General features: G+C 41.4%; 1 protein-coding gene across 4 annotated transcripts in view; it reads left to right on the forward strand.

The window, feature by feature from the left end:
• The first annotated feature begins 12,302 nt into the window (after nucleotides 1–12,302).
• Nucleotides 12,303–16,599, forward strand: part of ARAP2 (ArfGAP with RhoGAP domain, ankyrin repeat and PH domain 2) — a 158,062-nt gene continuing 153,765 nt past the window's right edge. For 3 of the 4 annotated variants that reach the window (XM_070398186.1, XM_070398201.1, XM_070398210.1), the window contains exon 1: nucleotides 12,303–12,375. The gene's annotated coding sequence lies outside the window, so the exon portion shown is untranslated. Of the gene's footprint in view, nucleotides 12,376–12,989; nucleotides 13,053–16,599 lie in introns of those variants that run through there. The other variant, XM_070398194.1, reaches the window with a different exon arrangement.

A 16,599-nucleotide genomic window follows, 5' to 3' on the forward strand; every position in this document is an offset into this window, starting at 1 on the left:
TGTTAGATGTAGTATGTAAAGCAGCTTGAGGGGCAGCTGTGAAGAAAGGTAGACAACAGTTAGTACGTCTGTAATAATGACGGCAGTGTATCTTGACCCTTGGTGAAGGCTGTGGAGTATATGTGAGAAGTCAGGGTAGGCATGCAATTTGTTGAAAGAAAGCAACTTAATATACTCAAAAGGGGGCTGAGGAGGGGCGTCAAAATCTGGCTGAGAGGATGTATTCGAAGCATCTCAGGAGCATCTAAATCAACAGGTAGACTCCAACAGTGGTTTTTGGGGATAGTGGAGACAGAGTTGGGGAGAACTAGGAGAGAAATAGCTAGAAAATTACAGCTGTACGCACTAGTTAAGAGACTACCTTTCCTCTCAATCTCCATTTCCCAATGAATACACCCTTGAGGGAGGGATCTGATGTAGTGAATGAGGGAAGAGGTGAGTAGGTGAGAGAAGAAAGTTCTCTCTGATTCCACTCACTACCTCCAGGAAGGCTTCCTGACCTGAAGCAGGCTTGTAGGAAAGGGGTTGGTGACTGAGGACAGCACATTATATATTGAATGGACTGTACTGGATTTAGACTGTCTTGCTAAATCATTTTGGACATTTTTGTCATATAATTTAGATTGTTCTTGTCATTGACACAGAACAGAAAATCTAAGGGCCCACCCTATATTTCATTCAGGGGCAGGAGAAGAGTTAAGTTCAAAAGCACAGTTTGGAAGGAACAATGGAAGAAAGACTAAAGTTCTTTTTTTTATTTATTTTCTTTATCCATTTATTTATTGGCAGATACTTAGGTTCTTTCCATGTCTTGGCCAATGAAAGCGGGAGCAGATAACTTTTTGAGTTAGTGGGTTTTGTTTTTGCTATTAATTTTTTTTTCAATTATAGTTTGCATTCAATATTATCCTGTATTAGTTGCAGATGTACAGCATAGTGGTTTACAGAGAGGTCTCCTGCTCTTGCAAATACCCACCTGGCTCCATACATAGTTATTACAATATTATTAACTATATTCCCTGTGCTATAATTTATATCTCTGTGACTATTATGGTTTTATTTTTCTTTATTTGTTGACAGTATTACGTATGTCCCAGCTGGCTGAATAAGACATTTACCAATCTAATGATTGTATGAATGTCTTGCTTCTTATTTGAAAGTGCACTCTGCACTTTATAAAGATAATCTCATGAGTTAAATTGGTGCGTGTTTTTTATTATTATTACTGCTTTAGTAAAAATTGTCCACACCCAGGGCATAAAGAAAAGTGACAGATTTCAGTGCTGTTTTCTTTTCTTTTTGGAAATAAATGAAGAAAAAAAAAACACCCTCCTTTTTTAGTGGCCTAGTAACTGTAATGAAAACGCCAAGCATTCGTGGCTGAATGAATGCACGAGCAGCAGTTCCTTTACAAGTGAGAGAAAGGAAAGTTCAGTCAAGCATGACTGCCACGGTCTCCTTAATACGCTTGCAAAATGTGCCAGCAGACACCATGTATTCAGATGGCTAACCCAGATTGAAGGTGAAGTATTGTGGGTAAGAGTTTCCACAGGAAAAAATATCAAACCATTACACAGGATGCTTCAGAAGCCATGTGGAGAGAAGGAAATGCAAACTTGAGAGTTGGGTCTTTGAAGGGCTGTGCACCTGCTGTGCAGCATTACTGAGGTGGTATGTCATATTTTACACATAGAAAATGATCAAATGGCAGATGGATATCTTTTCTAAAAATGTGTTTTAAAAAAATGGAGAATACTATCTTTCCAGACAGAGAAGGCTATATGGAACTTTGTTTTTCTCTAAAGTAAGAACAGACATTGATGGCATAGAAGTTACTAGTACAATGTACAAACGACCTGAAGTCAATGATGACTGAACTTTTAAATCATGTGTCCATTTCTGGCATTCTTAGATACAGAGAGATTAACTTGGTTAGTATCTTCATTCTCAAAATCTGCTGAAACTTTTTCATCAAGTGCTAGGATATTCTTATCTTCTATTCCCCTTCTTAATTACCTGCTTCAGGGAAAAATTATTGAATTTGTTTACATAACACAAAAGAGGTGCTTCACAGTTAAAAAGTTAAATTTCCCCTAACATTGGAATTTTACAGTAGAAATTGGAATGAATTTGTTGTCCATTTTATTTCCTAAACATAGAGGTATCAAATGACAAATACCAAATAATTTTTATAAATCACTCAAAAAATGGTTAGTCATATCTACTATTTGTAAGTCATAGTCTACAAATGCATATTCCCTGAAATTTTTACTTATTAGACTGTAGAATCTTTTGGATAGGTACAACAGAGAGTGATTAAAAGGATGGTCCCTGGCATCATATATATGTTCCATCAAGTAGTAACATTTGCCATTTAACCTCTCTGCATCTTAAGTTATTCAGTTGATACATAGGCATACTAATAATAATACCTTCCATCAAGAGTTTTTTTGAAGACCATATAAGATAAGAAAATAGTTATGTTCTTCTCTGCTTTAGTCCCTTTGATGACTTCCCATTCCCTTCTGATAAAATCCCCAGACCTCAGCACGGCCTATAAGGCCTTACATAATGTACCTGCCCGTCCCTCCAGCTTAAACTTGTTCTATTCTATTCACTACCCAGCTGATAGACTTTCTTTCAGTTCCTCCAAAACAAATGATCTTTACAAATGCTCTTCATTGCCTGGAATATTTCTCTATCCACCCCCCCCCCCCCCACACACACACACACAGCACATGCAGCTGACTCCCAGCAGCCTTTCCTTCCCAGTTTAAACGTCACTTGTCACTTATTTAAAGAGGACTCCTTTGATTTATCCATTAAAAACCATTCCTTCCCCTATTATTCTCAGGCATAAAATCGTGTTCATTCCTAATACAACAAATGTTAGGTACCTTGTTTGAAATGAATGGAAAGATAGGAATCAAGCAGATGAAGAAGGAATTATTACTTTTATTACCTCTAGACAAATGTCAGACTATGTAAGCCACGGAGAGATTTAAACTTCCCATAGGTTTACAGCTCAGAAGAGCAACACAGAACGTGTGTTGCAAAAATGAGGGAATGAAAGAGCAGGGCTCATGGGCCAGTTTCTCCTTCCAAATGCACTAAATAAACAAGTTACCATAGTATCACACAGGACAGTGAGTGAGTGTGTGTGTGTGTGTGTGTGTGTGTGTGTGTGTGGTGGGGGGTGGGAGTGGAGACGGGCAAAGAGAGATCAGGAGGGGTTAGAAAATTCTTCTACGTGAAGTAAAGATTGGGAGTAGGGGGAAAACATTTTCTCCATTCCAAATTAAATTGTATAAATTTGAACCCTATACAATAATCATTTTTGAAGTTAATATCAGCAAATTCAAATTGTTTAAACATAACCATGCATGCATATGTTTTACGCACATGAAATATATAGATATGTTTGCATATATAGAAATGTTATATTGTGTATGTAATATATGTGTCAATGTATATGAACTTTATACATATAGTATGCAGGCATACCTCGTTTTGTTGTGCTTCATTTTATGCACATTATAGGCATTTTGCTTTTTACCAACAAAAGGCAAGACCCTCCACCAACAAAAAGAGTACAACTCACTTTATTTTGACACTTACTTTATTACGGTGGTCTGAAGCAGAATATGCAGTATCTCTGAGGTATGCCTATACTCTACTATACATTATATGTACATGTCATACATATATCTGTGTGATTATTATTATACTAGTGGCTCAGTGCATGGATTTGTGCACATTGAAAGGAAAATAATTAAAATAAATATTTTAATATTGCTATTTGCCCTTTCTCCTTCAGCACCTGGGAGCTGGGTGGTGGCTCCGTCCCCCACTGCTGCCACTGTTGTTTGCCGTCTGTGGGGAGAGAGATAGAAACATCAATGATGAGAGAGAATCATTGATTGCCTCCTGCATGGCTCCTACTGGGGATGGAGCCCACAACCCAGACATGTGCCCTGACCAGGAATTGAACCATGACTTCCTTGTTCATAGGTCAAGGCTCAACCACTGAGTGCACCAGCTGGGCTTGCCTTATTTTAAGAACTCAATAGATACTAGCTATTGTGATGATCACACTGCCACTACTTCTGCTGAGAAAAAATCCTTAATATTTGTATATTAATTTTTGATCCGGGCTGTGTAAGTTCCATTTCACAAGTCCATAACCTTGCTCCAAGATTCCCTCATATAGTTTATCTTTCATGGAGCATATTTTCAGCTAATGTCCCATAGTTGCAACCTCCACAGTTCCTAAGGCATAACCTCAAAGAAAATAGGGTGAGTAGCAACTATGGCAAACTTGAAAGTGTACATCCTGTCCAAAAAGGGCAGCCAGTTTTCCAATCCCTTCAAACTTGTTTTGTGAAAATGTGATGTTAGTGCTGTCAGACATTGATTTTTTCAAGAGAAGCTGGAAATCCACATCTATATATATAAAAGCCTAAGCAACCTACCAACCGAATGACTGGAATGACCAGAACAACCTATTGCTATGATAAGCACTGACCAGCAGGGAGCAGATGCTCAACGCAGGAGCTTCCCCTGGTGGTCAGTGTGCTCCCACAGTGGGAGCACCGCTCAGCTGACCAACCTGTCCTGGTGGCCCTCCAGCCCAGTGACAGCCACTCACTTCTTCAGTAGTCTTGCAGGTCCAATCTCCAGAGAACGGGCCAGGCACCAAAAGACTAGCACCACCGGTCTCCTAAAAGTTGGCCTCAGGCACCATCGTCGCGTCCCTTCCCAAGATGCTCCGCAAGGAAGAAACAATATAAAAGTAGCCACCAGGTAGCTACGACAACCAGTGTGAATGTCAGCAGGATAGATCTGGATCCCCGGCTGGTAAGGGCATCTGACAGCCTGCCTGGAGGGCCAATTGTGTCCCGGCTCCCTCCACAGCCATCAGGACCCCACCCATACACGAATTTGTGCACCAGGCCTCTAGTTTTAGTATAAAATCTTCTAAATTGGGGAAAGTAATTAAAAAATTGCTGAACTCTATGTGGTTTGAAAGATACTTGTACTTCATACTACCCAGGGGCAGCTAGTTGGTGACCTCTGCTTTTATGGCAGTTGTCTTGTGGTATGGGGTTTCATCAATCCTTTGTTATTCTTTATTTACCTTTAACATAGATATTAGCCTGTGCTTTTCAAATTATTTTTTTAAAAGTTGAATTTAATTGCTTTGCAGGAGATCCGTTTCTAGCTGTTGTTTTTGCATTCCAACCTCTCTATCTTCTGCTTCTCTAAATTCCTAACTCTTTATTTTCTTAATGTCAGAAGAGTTTTCAGGTATATTACATTATAAGGGCAGATTTTTTAGCAAAAAGGAGAAAAAAAGAGCTGAACAGTATTTTCAAGTATAACACAAATAAATAGAATTTTGTGATGTGTTTAGTAAACTCAATTTTGAAAATATCTGAGAAAAGTGGACACAAAAAGTGGAGGCAATGATTTTACACTCAGTTGATATATTTCATCTATAAACCCATTGGGCAATAGTTACACTTTCTCTTAAAATTATTTTTCCTTAAATCATAGAAAAACAAGATTAGCTTTTTATGTTAGCAGTGGTAGAAACTACTGGATGTCAACAATGCTAAAATGCAATCAAATTTCAGATACATGAACATATTCCAAACTATGAGAAAAAGTACCACTGTGGCCTAAACTGTGTCATAACACTATTCACTTAGAATTTTTATTATATATTACTGGAAATGCTTTGAGAATTATTTAGACATAGATTTTTTACCAAATATCATATTGTTCTGTTTCCTTGCCTTTCTTCAAAAAACTAGAATAACAATTTTGAGGACATTTCAAATGATAGTTAAATTCAACATGCATATCACTGTCAATGCAAGTAACTTAAGTGAAGTGCCAAGTGAAGTGACTTGGTCAACATCTGTGACCAAGTTCATGAGCATGTAAGACAATCACAACTATGTCAGGACTACTGCCTTGACAACAGCAATTCTCTTTAAGATAAATCCCCATTTCAGAAGAAGTACAGTCTAAAAATATGTGTTTCAACATCAATGATATATTCTAATCTCTAGTGCCTAAGTGAGTTTCTGAAATATTACTTTTATAGGAAAACTTAAGTTCACTTTTTTTTTCTGAATATCACTTAATGCTTTCTGAAAAACTTGTATTTTAAAATAAATTAATTCCAGAATACCACCAAATTTTAGTCAGTAATTCAGTTGATGGAATATTTTATACTGCTCCTTTGTTTGCTTCACAGCAGACTTCCACTAAGCTGTTTCCTTGTGGTGAAAAAGAGTTAAAGAGGAAAATCTTTCAAAGCAACTCTTAAAACTTATAACAGAGTACCAAAAGAAGCCACCCTAATGAATATAAGTACTTCAACTTAATAAAACAAAAATTTATCTAAGGCCTTATGATAGATACTTCAGAAAATTAAAATAGTAATAAAGATTCCAAGTACCCATAATGCAAGGCAAACTGATCAGAGTACTCCAATAGAGGTAATGGTATACAAATAGTAATAAGGAAATATTCTCAATATCCACAATGCAAAGCCCACTGGCAAGCTGAATAACAGTAAAATCAAAGGGCAATGGGAAAATCCAAGAGAGAGTATAATATGTGCCTGAACATAAAGCACATACATCATTTCTCCCCAAAATTAGGCATCAGAAATGCGGTCCTTGTGGGCAAAACGTCAGATCTTCTCAGAGGCATCGCCGAAGAATGCTTAAGGCATAGACTATTAATCCACCTTATCTGGGTTCAAATCTGATACCTTGGTTTCTTTACAGGCCAAGAAAGGACGTAATGATTATTCCTACTTCCCAGCCCTGTTGAGAGGATTAAGAGGTCATCATGTGTAACTATGCTTGATACACACAATCTGTATCACAGGATATCTACCTGTCTTCAGGGTTGGGGAGGTAGTATGAAATATCTTTAGTCCTAGTGTAGGATCCATACAGAGGTCATCTGACAAAATTGGTTTAAAATACAAGAAGGCAAAGCTATTTAAAACAGATTAAATAATTATTATTGGGGTATCACCCACAATTTTTAAGTGTTCCATATTAGTGCAAGCCTTCTCTCTCTCTCTCTCTCTCTCTCTCTTTCTCTCTCTCTCTCTCTCTCTCTCTCTCTCTCTCTCTTCTATCTCTCTCTTGTTAATCCTAACTGGAGGATATTTTTTCCATTGCTTTTCATAGAGAGTGGAAAGGTGAGAGGGAGGGGGATAAGACAGAGGAGAGAGGAGAGAAACATCGATGTACACATTATTGATTGGTTGCCTCCCACATACTTTCCTACCGGGCAGGAATCAAACCTATAACTCAGGTACGTGCTCTTGACTGTGAATCGAACCCGATAGCCTTCAGTGTGCGGGTCCATACTCTTATCTGTAGTAGGCAGTTAGATAGACATGAGCAGAGCAAAGAGAATGGGCCAGGTACAGAGGTTACTAGGCAGGACATCCCAGACACCTAGCAATGAAAAAAACCCGGTAGAGCAGATATTGAACATATTCAATTCAAGACCTTGAACCTAGAACTTCTCTCCACCCTAGAATGCCTCTGGTCATCGAGGTGGGATTCTCCTGACCTTTCTTCTCTGGCATGTGGTTAGTCACGTGGCAGACCATCCTCCTTAGAGGAGAACATAGGGGCTGGAGGAAAGCCCCATCTAACTTCCATGCAAAACCAGAAGATAACAGCACAGGACCTGATAGGTCAGTCTGAAGAAGAAAGCAGTTAACTGCCTTCTAAGGGTTTAATAGGAATCCTAGCCCACTCCCCAGGGCAACTCTTTGAGCTGTCAGCTTGAAATTTCTCTTTGAGTGTACTTTCTCTTTACTTGCTCAAAAGATTTTCTCTAGTGAGAATGAGTCTTGATTGAATTATTTTCTTAGCCAGAACTCAAGTACCAAGGTTGCTGAACCCAGGTTTGGTCTGATCCCACTGGTCTGACACCTGGTGCCGTTCCTGCTGCCTACAACATATCCATTAAGCCACGCTGGCCAGGACAGTGCAAGCATCCTTTTAAAAATCATTCAAAAGCTGACCAGTGTAGTTCGACCTATGAACCAGGAGGTCACAGTTCGATACCTGGTCAGGGTACATGCCCAGGTTGCAGGCTCATTCCCTAGTAGGGGGCGTGCAGAAGGCTGCTGATCAATGATTCTCTCTCATCATTGATGTTTCTATCTCTCTATCCCTTTTTCTTCCCCTCCGAAAGCAATAGAAATATATTTTAAAAATCATTCAACAACCCAAAAACTGGTGGAGATAACTCATTTACATATTTAGGGTGAATGAGAAAAAAACAACTTCTTAATATGAAGCAAGTGGAAACATGGTTTGTAACAAAATTCCCAGTGACAGAATCATAAAAGGATTCAGGAAGTTATAGTGTCAAAAATATAGACAGATGTGAAGAAATGCTCTGAAAAAAACCCACTGATGATTCAAAATGTGGCTTTCATGATGAAGTTACTGATGTCAAGTTGCATGTTATAATTTGAATAAAACTTTAAAAAATATAAATGGAAAAGGCAGTATTTATACATTAATGCATAATTTTACTTTTATATTTGTTTATCTAAAATGACAAATTAAGTATTAAGTAAATAATTAAATAAGTAGACATGACTATTTTCTCTATCTCCCTAAAATTTTATATTTGGCAAAAATAATAGTAGGTTTTCTTTTTGAGAACAATGAAGAAATTACTTTAAATTCTGTTGTGTAAATAATTCTGGGTATCAGTGATTCAGAAAGGCTTGAGAGGGAGGTGGGATTTGAACCTATCTTGAAGAATCATTGGAGAAAAGAGAAATACATATATTAAGGGACTTCTATTTTCTAGGGCCTTAGACATGTAATCATATTGAATTCTCATAGATATTATTCTTCCCACTTTACAGATGGGGAAATTGAGGCTAAGAGAAATTAATGAGTTTGCTCCAAATGCCACAACCCACACAATTAACTTTCAATTCCAGCACTGAGCTTTCCCTGAGAGGCAATCTCCAGCAGAGAATGTATCTAAAAGACTATGTTGGACTTCTCTCTCCCTTACCGTCCTAATTGGTGTAAATTGCTCAACCTCTCTTAAGTTTCTTATCACAGGGATAATAACATCTTCTCTTCAAGGAGCTGTTGAGATAATTAAATGAGCTTTTACAAGTAAAGTGCTGGGAATAGCAACTGGCTCTTAAATGCTCTGTGGGTGTTAGCTTCCATGATGCAAGGAAAAGGTTAAGGAGGAAAAGGAGGGAGAGGAGGAGAGAAGCAGGAGGACTTTCAATCTCTCAGATGCCTCTTTCAGAAGCACAGGGCATTCTGGGTAGGAGGGGTGGGAGGAGCATAGATGCCAAGTCTGGCCAGGACAGAGGTCTGCCTGCTTCTTACTCAAAATGGAGGAGCCGGTGGGAGTGGGCATTTTGGGATAAATCCAGCTTAGATGAAGACTGCTGGGTATACATACTCCAATGGCCTTGGCAGTAAACAGATTTTCATACCTCAATTCTTAAGTTAATTTTCCTGTTTTGTTCCCTGAATGCCCCACTATGAAGTCTGCTACATAAATAATTTACAGCCTAGTTGTGTTCAATTTATCTACTATTTATTATTTAACCTCTTTAAGTCTCAATTAAGCCTGTATTTATAAAATTGGGAAAAAATTTCCAACTCATAGAGTTGTTGTACACATATGACATAACATATATGTTAGATATTTGCCTAGAATCTGGTACGATTAATAAAAGGTTGTTTTGCCACATTTCCTTTGCCTTTTATTTTCCTCCATACACTAAGGTTCTTTTTTAAAAAATGTCTGTGGACAATTGGACTCTTTAAAAAATGTTTTCATTGATTTTAGAGCGAGTAAGGGAGAAGGATAGAGGTAGAAACATCAATCGGTTGCCTCCTCCATGCCCCCTACTGGGGATTGAGCCTGCGACCTATCAATGTACCCTGACCAGGAACTGAGCTGACCTGTTGGTTCATGGGTCCACTCTCAAAACACTGAGCTGTACGGGTTGGGCATACTTAAAACCAGAATACGTCTTATAACCAATGTATACATTCATTGGGGGAACTTTTTTTCTTTTTTCACTTCCCGGAGCTATTATTAAATCATCAGTGTGCCTGACACAGCTCTGAACTTTATTTCCCCTCAGAGAAGACTAAATCCAGAGGTTGTATTGTATGTACTAAGCACTGTATTCTCAAACTATTAAAAAGTAAGTGCTCAATAAATTTTTTAAACAATAAATGACTGAATGATAACCAAGGAACTAAGATATTGTTACAAAGAGGCACAAAGTCCAAATTAGTCTACAAAATTTACTAAAAGAAGTAACTTGATCACACAATGCTTGATATTCTGAGACATATAACTGATGTAAGAGTTTTTGTTTATTTATAACCCACCGTATTAAAAAAGGGATGTAAGATGGCTCACACAGATAAAAATAAATGAAAAAGTATGTGAGAACCCTGAGCGGGAGAGAAAAAAAGACCCAAAAACAAACAAACAAAAAAACCCAACAAAAACAAGGGTATGGAGTTAAAATGAATATGGGCTTAAAATGAAGCCAGGAAAGAGCAAATAAATAAAATTCTACAGGAATCCAAAGAAAAGAGAATTCCTGAGGTTTAGAAAATGTCAAGAAAACTTCCCTGGTGGAACTAGGGTTTGCTCTGAAGTACTGGTTAAACACAGCCTCCCCCCTCCTCCCCCTGGCTTGGTACCAGCCCTTTCAGAGCCTGGGGAGCAGGAATTTTGATGAAGATGAGCCTCCCCAGGGCCTGGGCTCCTGGGAAGCCTTCCACACGCTGGATCTCACCAATTATCTCATTTTCATAATAAGTTCACCGCTTTCCCTAATGGCTCCACTTCCATCAACAGGTACCGGGGAAAGATCAGGACACTGCATCTTTTAAGGGAGATAAATTCAGGTCAGTCTGTTAAGAGATGATTATTTTAAAAATAAAGCCCAGCCAGTGTGGCCCAGTGGTTGAGCCTCCACCTATGAACCAGGAGTTCACTGTTGGATTCCTGGTCAGGGCACCTTCCCCAGTCTGGGGCGTGCAGGAGGCAGCCAATCAATGATTCTCTGTCATCAGTGATGTTTTTTTGTCTCTCTCCCTTCCTCTCTGAAATCAATAAATATATAATAACAAATAAATAAATAAATAAATAAAAATGAGTTGGCCTTTGAACTCATGGCAAACAAGTGGATTTTAGAAACTCTGGTACTGGGGTGGGGGGGGGAGCACAGATTTTTTGTTGTGTTTGTTTTTGTCCCTTTATTTGCTTTTGCTGCCTCCTTAGGATCACTTCCAAGAGCACAGTGTCAGCTCCAGGGGGAAATGTCTTTCAGGCTCTAACAATCTCAGGTGTGGGCAGGACTGGGGCATGGTGGTGTCTCCTCTCCAGCGCAAAAGTGAAGAAAGGGGAATTTATTATTCAGAGGCTCTGTTTCTCAGGGGAGAGCGTTTCAATCTAAATTGAAAACCACGTTCAGTCTGTAATGCTCTGTCTGCTCTGGCAAGTTGCTCTGCGTTCTCAGACTCACTCACCAGAAAATGGGGATCATCACCCCTTCCCTGCAGGGCTGACTTGCAGGAGAATCCTATGTAATGGGCTCGGCTTACTCGTTGGCACGGGGCGTGGTGAACAGATCCCGGGCCCACGGAATGCACCTTGACTGGGAGCAGCCTGGGAAAGCGAGCGCCTTAGGTGAGTCTCAAGTTCGGGAAACGCTGAGGCCACCTGGCAAGTGCAGGAACACGAATGATCAGGGGTGGGGAGGTGCCGCCCCGCTGCCAAACCACCCCCAGCAGGCCGTCCGCAGACACCCACCGGCTGGCAGGAGCCGGGGAGCGGTCCCGGGCATCCTCCTCCCGGGCGATCTCTATTCCGGGACGCGCCCTCGCAGTGGCCCCGCGGGTCGGCGGGTCGGGAGCTCGGAGCCGAGGTGCGCCAGGTGCGCGGGGGGCCCGGCGCGGCCAGGTCGCTGCGCACTGAGTCAGCCGCCCAGCTATGCCGCCCAACCAGGACGGCCGGCTCAGCCGCCCCCGCCGCTGAGCCCGCGCTGCCCCCGCGCGGGGCGCCGGTCCCCGCCCCCGCCCCCGCCGGCCGGGAGGAAGCGGCCGAGGCGCGGCGCCGAGCGGGGCACCTGGGCTGGGCGCCGAGGCGGGCGCGGCGCTTCCGGAGCTGCGCGCTCCCCGCGCTCCCGCCTCCAGGTGCCGCGGCCGCGGCGCCGGCGGGTGACAGCGCCGCCCGCGTGGCCGCCGTCCGGGCTGCAGACGCCGCGCGGGCAGCCGGCGGGACGGGAGGAGGCCCTGCGCCTGGGAACCACGGGTGAGGACCCTGCGAGCCGGCGGGGAGAGGCGCGGCCCCCGGGCTCCCCCGTCCCCCTCTCCGCCCGCCTCGCCTCCCGAGCCTGGCGGCCCTCGCGCCAGGCGAGTCCCGGGCCCCCGGGGTGGGCTGGGCGGCGTGGACCGGGCCGGGGTGGGAGGACCGTCTCGGCTTGGGTCTGGGCTTTTGGGTACTTTTTTCGGGTAAATTTCCAGGACGCCCAGGGCTGGACTCTGGTTTCAGCCCCTTGGATGGCGTTCCCGCGTGTGGGCGTCTAAAAGGAAACCAGAAGCGGGGAAGGGATACAGAAACCCACTTACTCGGGCGCGTTGGCCCGGGCGGGTGACCATCCGGACAGTTAGACTCTCCCTTCATCCCCCCGCCTCCGAAGGGACATACACGGAGAGGAGGCGCCCCGGAGCGAGTTTCAGGCACCAAGTGATTTCCTCGGTGGAGATGATGAGTTTGCTCTGATCTTCCAGCTCCCCCGCATCCTGCTCCTGGTGCGCGGGGGACGCAGGCCTGTAAATACACGCTCATGACTGTCATCTGACTTCACCTGCCGCCGCCGCACACCTTGCGCGGCGACCTGTGGGCAGTGAGTGGACCAGATTGATCTCGCGCCTCTACTGTGGGAGGCAGGTCTCTTGGGGGGATGGGTGTCCATCTCATTTGGAAAAGTAAGTTCATCCTGGTTTGTTTCTTAAACGCTTGCGCTCTCCTCCTGGCAGAGATCTGGAGTTACTTTGCTGTTTGGCTGTGGGGGAAAGCGTCGTGAAGTTAGATTGTGAACTATAACCTTGGGTAAATTAGAGGAAAATGGAAGCTGGTGTGTGTGGAATCGTGTGTTAGGCTCTTGCAAGTTTGTACGGTGATAGCAACTTTGACATTTTATTTTCTGCACGTTTGCCCTTGAAGTAGGCTGCTTTTGGTTTTAAAAAAAGTGTCCTGAAACAGGAACTATTTTTAAAATTACTTTTAATCGGATGTCATTGTGATGACCAATAATAGTATTGTACTTACAAGCTCAGTATTGATTTTCCCGCACTTAAGCACTCTACACCCCAGAGAATTTGTGGAACATTGCCCACAAGTAATTGGAAGATGAAGTTATGGCTTTTCTTTTTCTTTTTCTTCCTTTTTCTTTTTTTTCTTTTAAAGGAAGCTAACTTTTTTTTTTAGGAAAAAAAGAGAGATAAATACCCTTAAACTTTTTTTAGTGATGACTTTCATGCACTTACAAGAGAAATATTGAGGGGAAATTCTCAGGACATTCCACTGTTTAACCATGTTTTAAAAAGAAAGAAAAAGTAAAATGGGTCATGGAACTAGGCTAGAGTTTTAAAGTGGAAATATCTCCTTGGCTCCTTTTTAAACATATAGGGTGGGGCTGAAGTAGGTTTACAGTTGTTTGTATGGAAATTAAGACAAGAATTAATAAATAATAATACAAAAATGAATTCTGTATTTCCTGTACTCACAACTGTAAACCTACTTTTGCCCACCCCTGTATATTAAACACACATGTACTATATCTTAACACCAGGAGTGTTTTATATGGAGTTGAGTTGTCATACTCAAAGATTTATATAAAATACCTGGAGGGTCAATCAAAGGATTTAAGCTTATGTATGAGGGCCTATATGTGTTTGCGTTTTTTCCTTCTGTAAGCCTATTAAATTTTATGTGTTGTCCATGAAAGGAGAAGCTGGTGGTACATTTAAAAATATATATATTTCTGTTGATTTCAGAGAGGAAGGGGGGGAGAGAGAGAGAGAGAGAAACATCAATGATCAGAGAGAATCATTGATCAGCTGCCTCCTGAATGCCCCCTACTGGGGATTGAGTCCACAACCTGGGCATGTGCCCTAACCTGGAATCAAACCGTGGCCTCCTGGTTTACATAGGTCAGTGCTCAAGCACTGAACCACACCAGCTGGGCTGATGGTACATTTGAAAAGAAATTTGTAATCATCTATCACTAAAACTTCCTAATAGTGTGAGGCTCACAGATATTCAATTAATAATTTTCAGTTTAACTATTCTTAGTTATTGTGGTTAAATTTAGGATTCATTTTATAATGAATTGCTATTTTCTTGTAAACTCTGAGACTATGAAGGTTTAACAACCTGCTTAGATGGAAAACAGTATGGAGTTTCCTTAAAAAATTAAATATGGAACTGCCATTCGACCCAGTGATCCCACTTATAGAAATATATCCTAAGAAACCCAAAACACCAATCAGAAAGAATGTATGCACCCCTATGTTCATAGCAGCCAGATTTACAATAGCTAAGATCTAGAAACAGCCCAAGTGCCCATCAGTAGATGAGTGGATAAAAAAGCTGTGGTACATTTACACCATGGAATACTATGCAGCAGTATAAAAGGCTCTCTTCTCCTTTGAGGCAGCGTGGAGGGACCTGGAGAGTATTAATGTCAAGCAAAATAAACCAGTCATAGAAAGACAAGTATCACATGATCTCATTCATATGTAGACTCTAATGAACAAAATAAACTGATGAACAAAATAGATCCAGAGGCAGAAACATGGAACAGATTATTCAATCTCAGAGGGAAGGTGGGGGTGAGTGAGTGGGTGGGTGGGAAGAGGTCAACCAAAGCACTTGTATACATATATGCAAAACCCATGGACACAGACAATAGGGTGGTGAAGGCCTGGGGCAGGGCATGGGGATAGACTAGAAGGGGTCAATGGGGGAAAGAAGGGGACATATATAATACTTTTAACAATAAAGATTAAAAAAATAAAAGCCTGCCTAGGATTCTGGGTTATAGACCTCATGATATCAAAGAAGGTATTTCTTCTTTTGCTGCTTTCTACCCCATGTCCCTGCAACTTGGAGAAAGTTTGGTGAAAGATGCTATGAAAATGCTAAGATAGACATTGCTGTTATAGCCTTATTTTAACAAGGGTCCCCCCCCCCCCCCCAAGTTATTTATTGACTCTTTGGATCCAGTCTTTTCATTAAACAGAGGGGTTTAAAAAATTCTCTGTAAAATATTAATTAGGTAGAGAGAACTTGTTATTAATGTTGGAAATATTTCATAGCTTTGACAAGAAGTGATTGATGAGAGATTAGAACTAGGAGATGTCTTCTCATCTTTTTTTGTGAAGGCCTAGACCCCTGTAGTTGATTATTTCAGGTTTCTTTTAAGCATTAGCCAGGTTAAATATTTAATGATAGGTAAACCATTTTGCTTATTTCCTTAATTCACTAACAGTTAATGATACTCTCTTCACATGATCTTTTCTAGTTAGAAATTTGATCTGTGAATTTTGTTACAGTTTTGACTCAGCATAAACTTACTTCCTTACTTTTGCCATGGAGGAAACAAAGGAGTCCCAATCTGGGTGGAAGAAATCGTTTTGAGCAGCTTCAGGGATAAAACTACTAGAGGAGAAGTAGGAAGAATGATGTTTCTATATTATACCATTTGTGTACAGAGGTGCATGGGTAGGTGAGGGAATACTCAGGGAAGGAATACTCAAATAGTGCATCTGCCTTCGTAGCTCTCACAAAAATGGGTTGCAAAGGGACTGTTATGTCACATAGCTTTAGGAAGAGAATTGTTTAAGCCTTTGGAGTTGGAGAGATAGTCAAGAAAGAGCAAAAGGGAAGTATTGTCTCCATGCTGATGACCAGGAGACTTGGACTTGCTGGGGTGGTGATGGTTGAAAGTGGTTGCCAAGATGCGTTCGCAGTATCTTGATGAAGTTCAGAATTTTTAGTCTGCCCTTGAAGGCCCTTCATCGCCACGTCCAGCTTCCTTTTCTGGCATCACCTTTTATTGAACTCTTGGTCCCTCCCAGGTACTCCCATCTGCTTGCTATTGCCTGCAGACATCTTCTCCCTCTTTGCCCCCTTTATGGCATTCCTTCTACCCAGATACTTCTGTCTCCTTTTCGCTACATTTCTTCTACACATCTTGCAGCTCTCTATAGCTCTTTCATTGAGCACTCCATCCTTGAGGATCAAATTACTGCATATTTCACTTATATTCAGGAAGCTGATTGGAGATTTTGAGAGTTCCCCTGGCACTCATGAAAGATGTTGGTGCCACTTCTCTCTGTACTAAAAAAATAAAAAAAAATACTTAAAATGTAAACCATGTGAAAGTCAAGGTCACATAATTTGATTTTTCTTATTATTATTTAAGTGCTATTTTGGGTACATCAGAGTCTTCCAATTTTTGATACTCCT

This window comes from Myotis yumanensis, unplaced genomic scaffold (assembly GCF_028538775.1).
Source record: "Myotis yumanensis isolate MYYU_CA2020_CCGP unplaced genomic scaffold, mMyoYum1.0.hap1 SCAF_1, whole genome shotgun sequence".
NCBI classification, from domain to species: Eukaryota; Metazoa; Chordata; class Mammalia; order Chiroptera; family Vespertilionidae; genus Myotis; species Myotis yumanensis.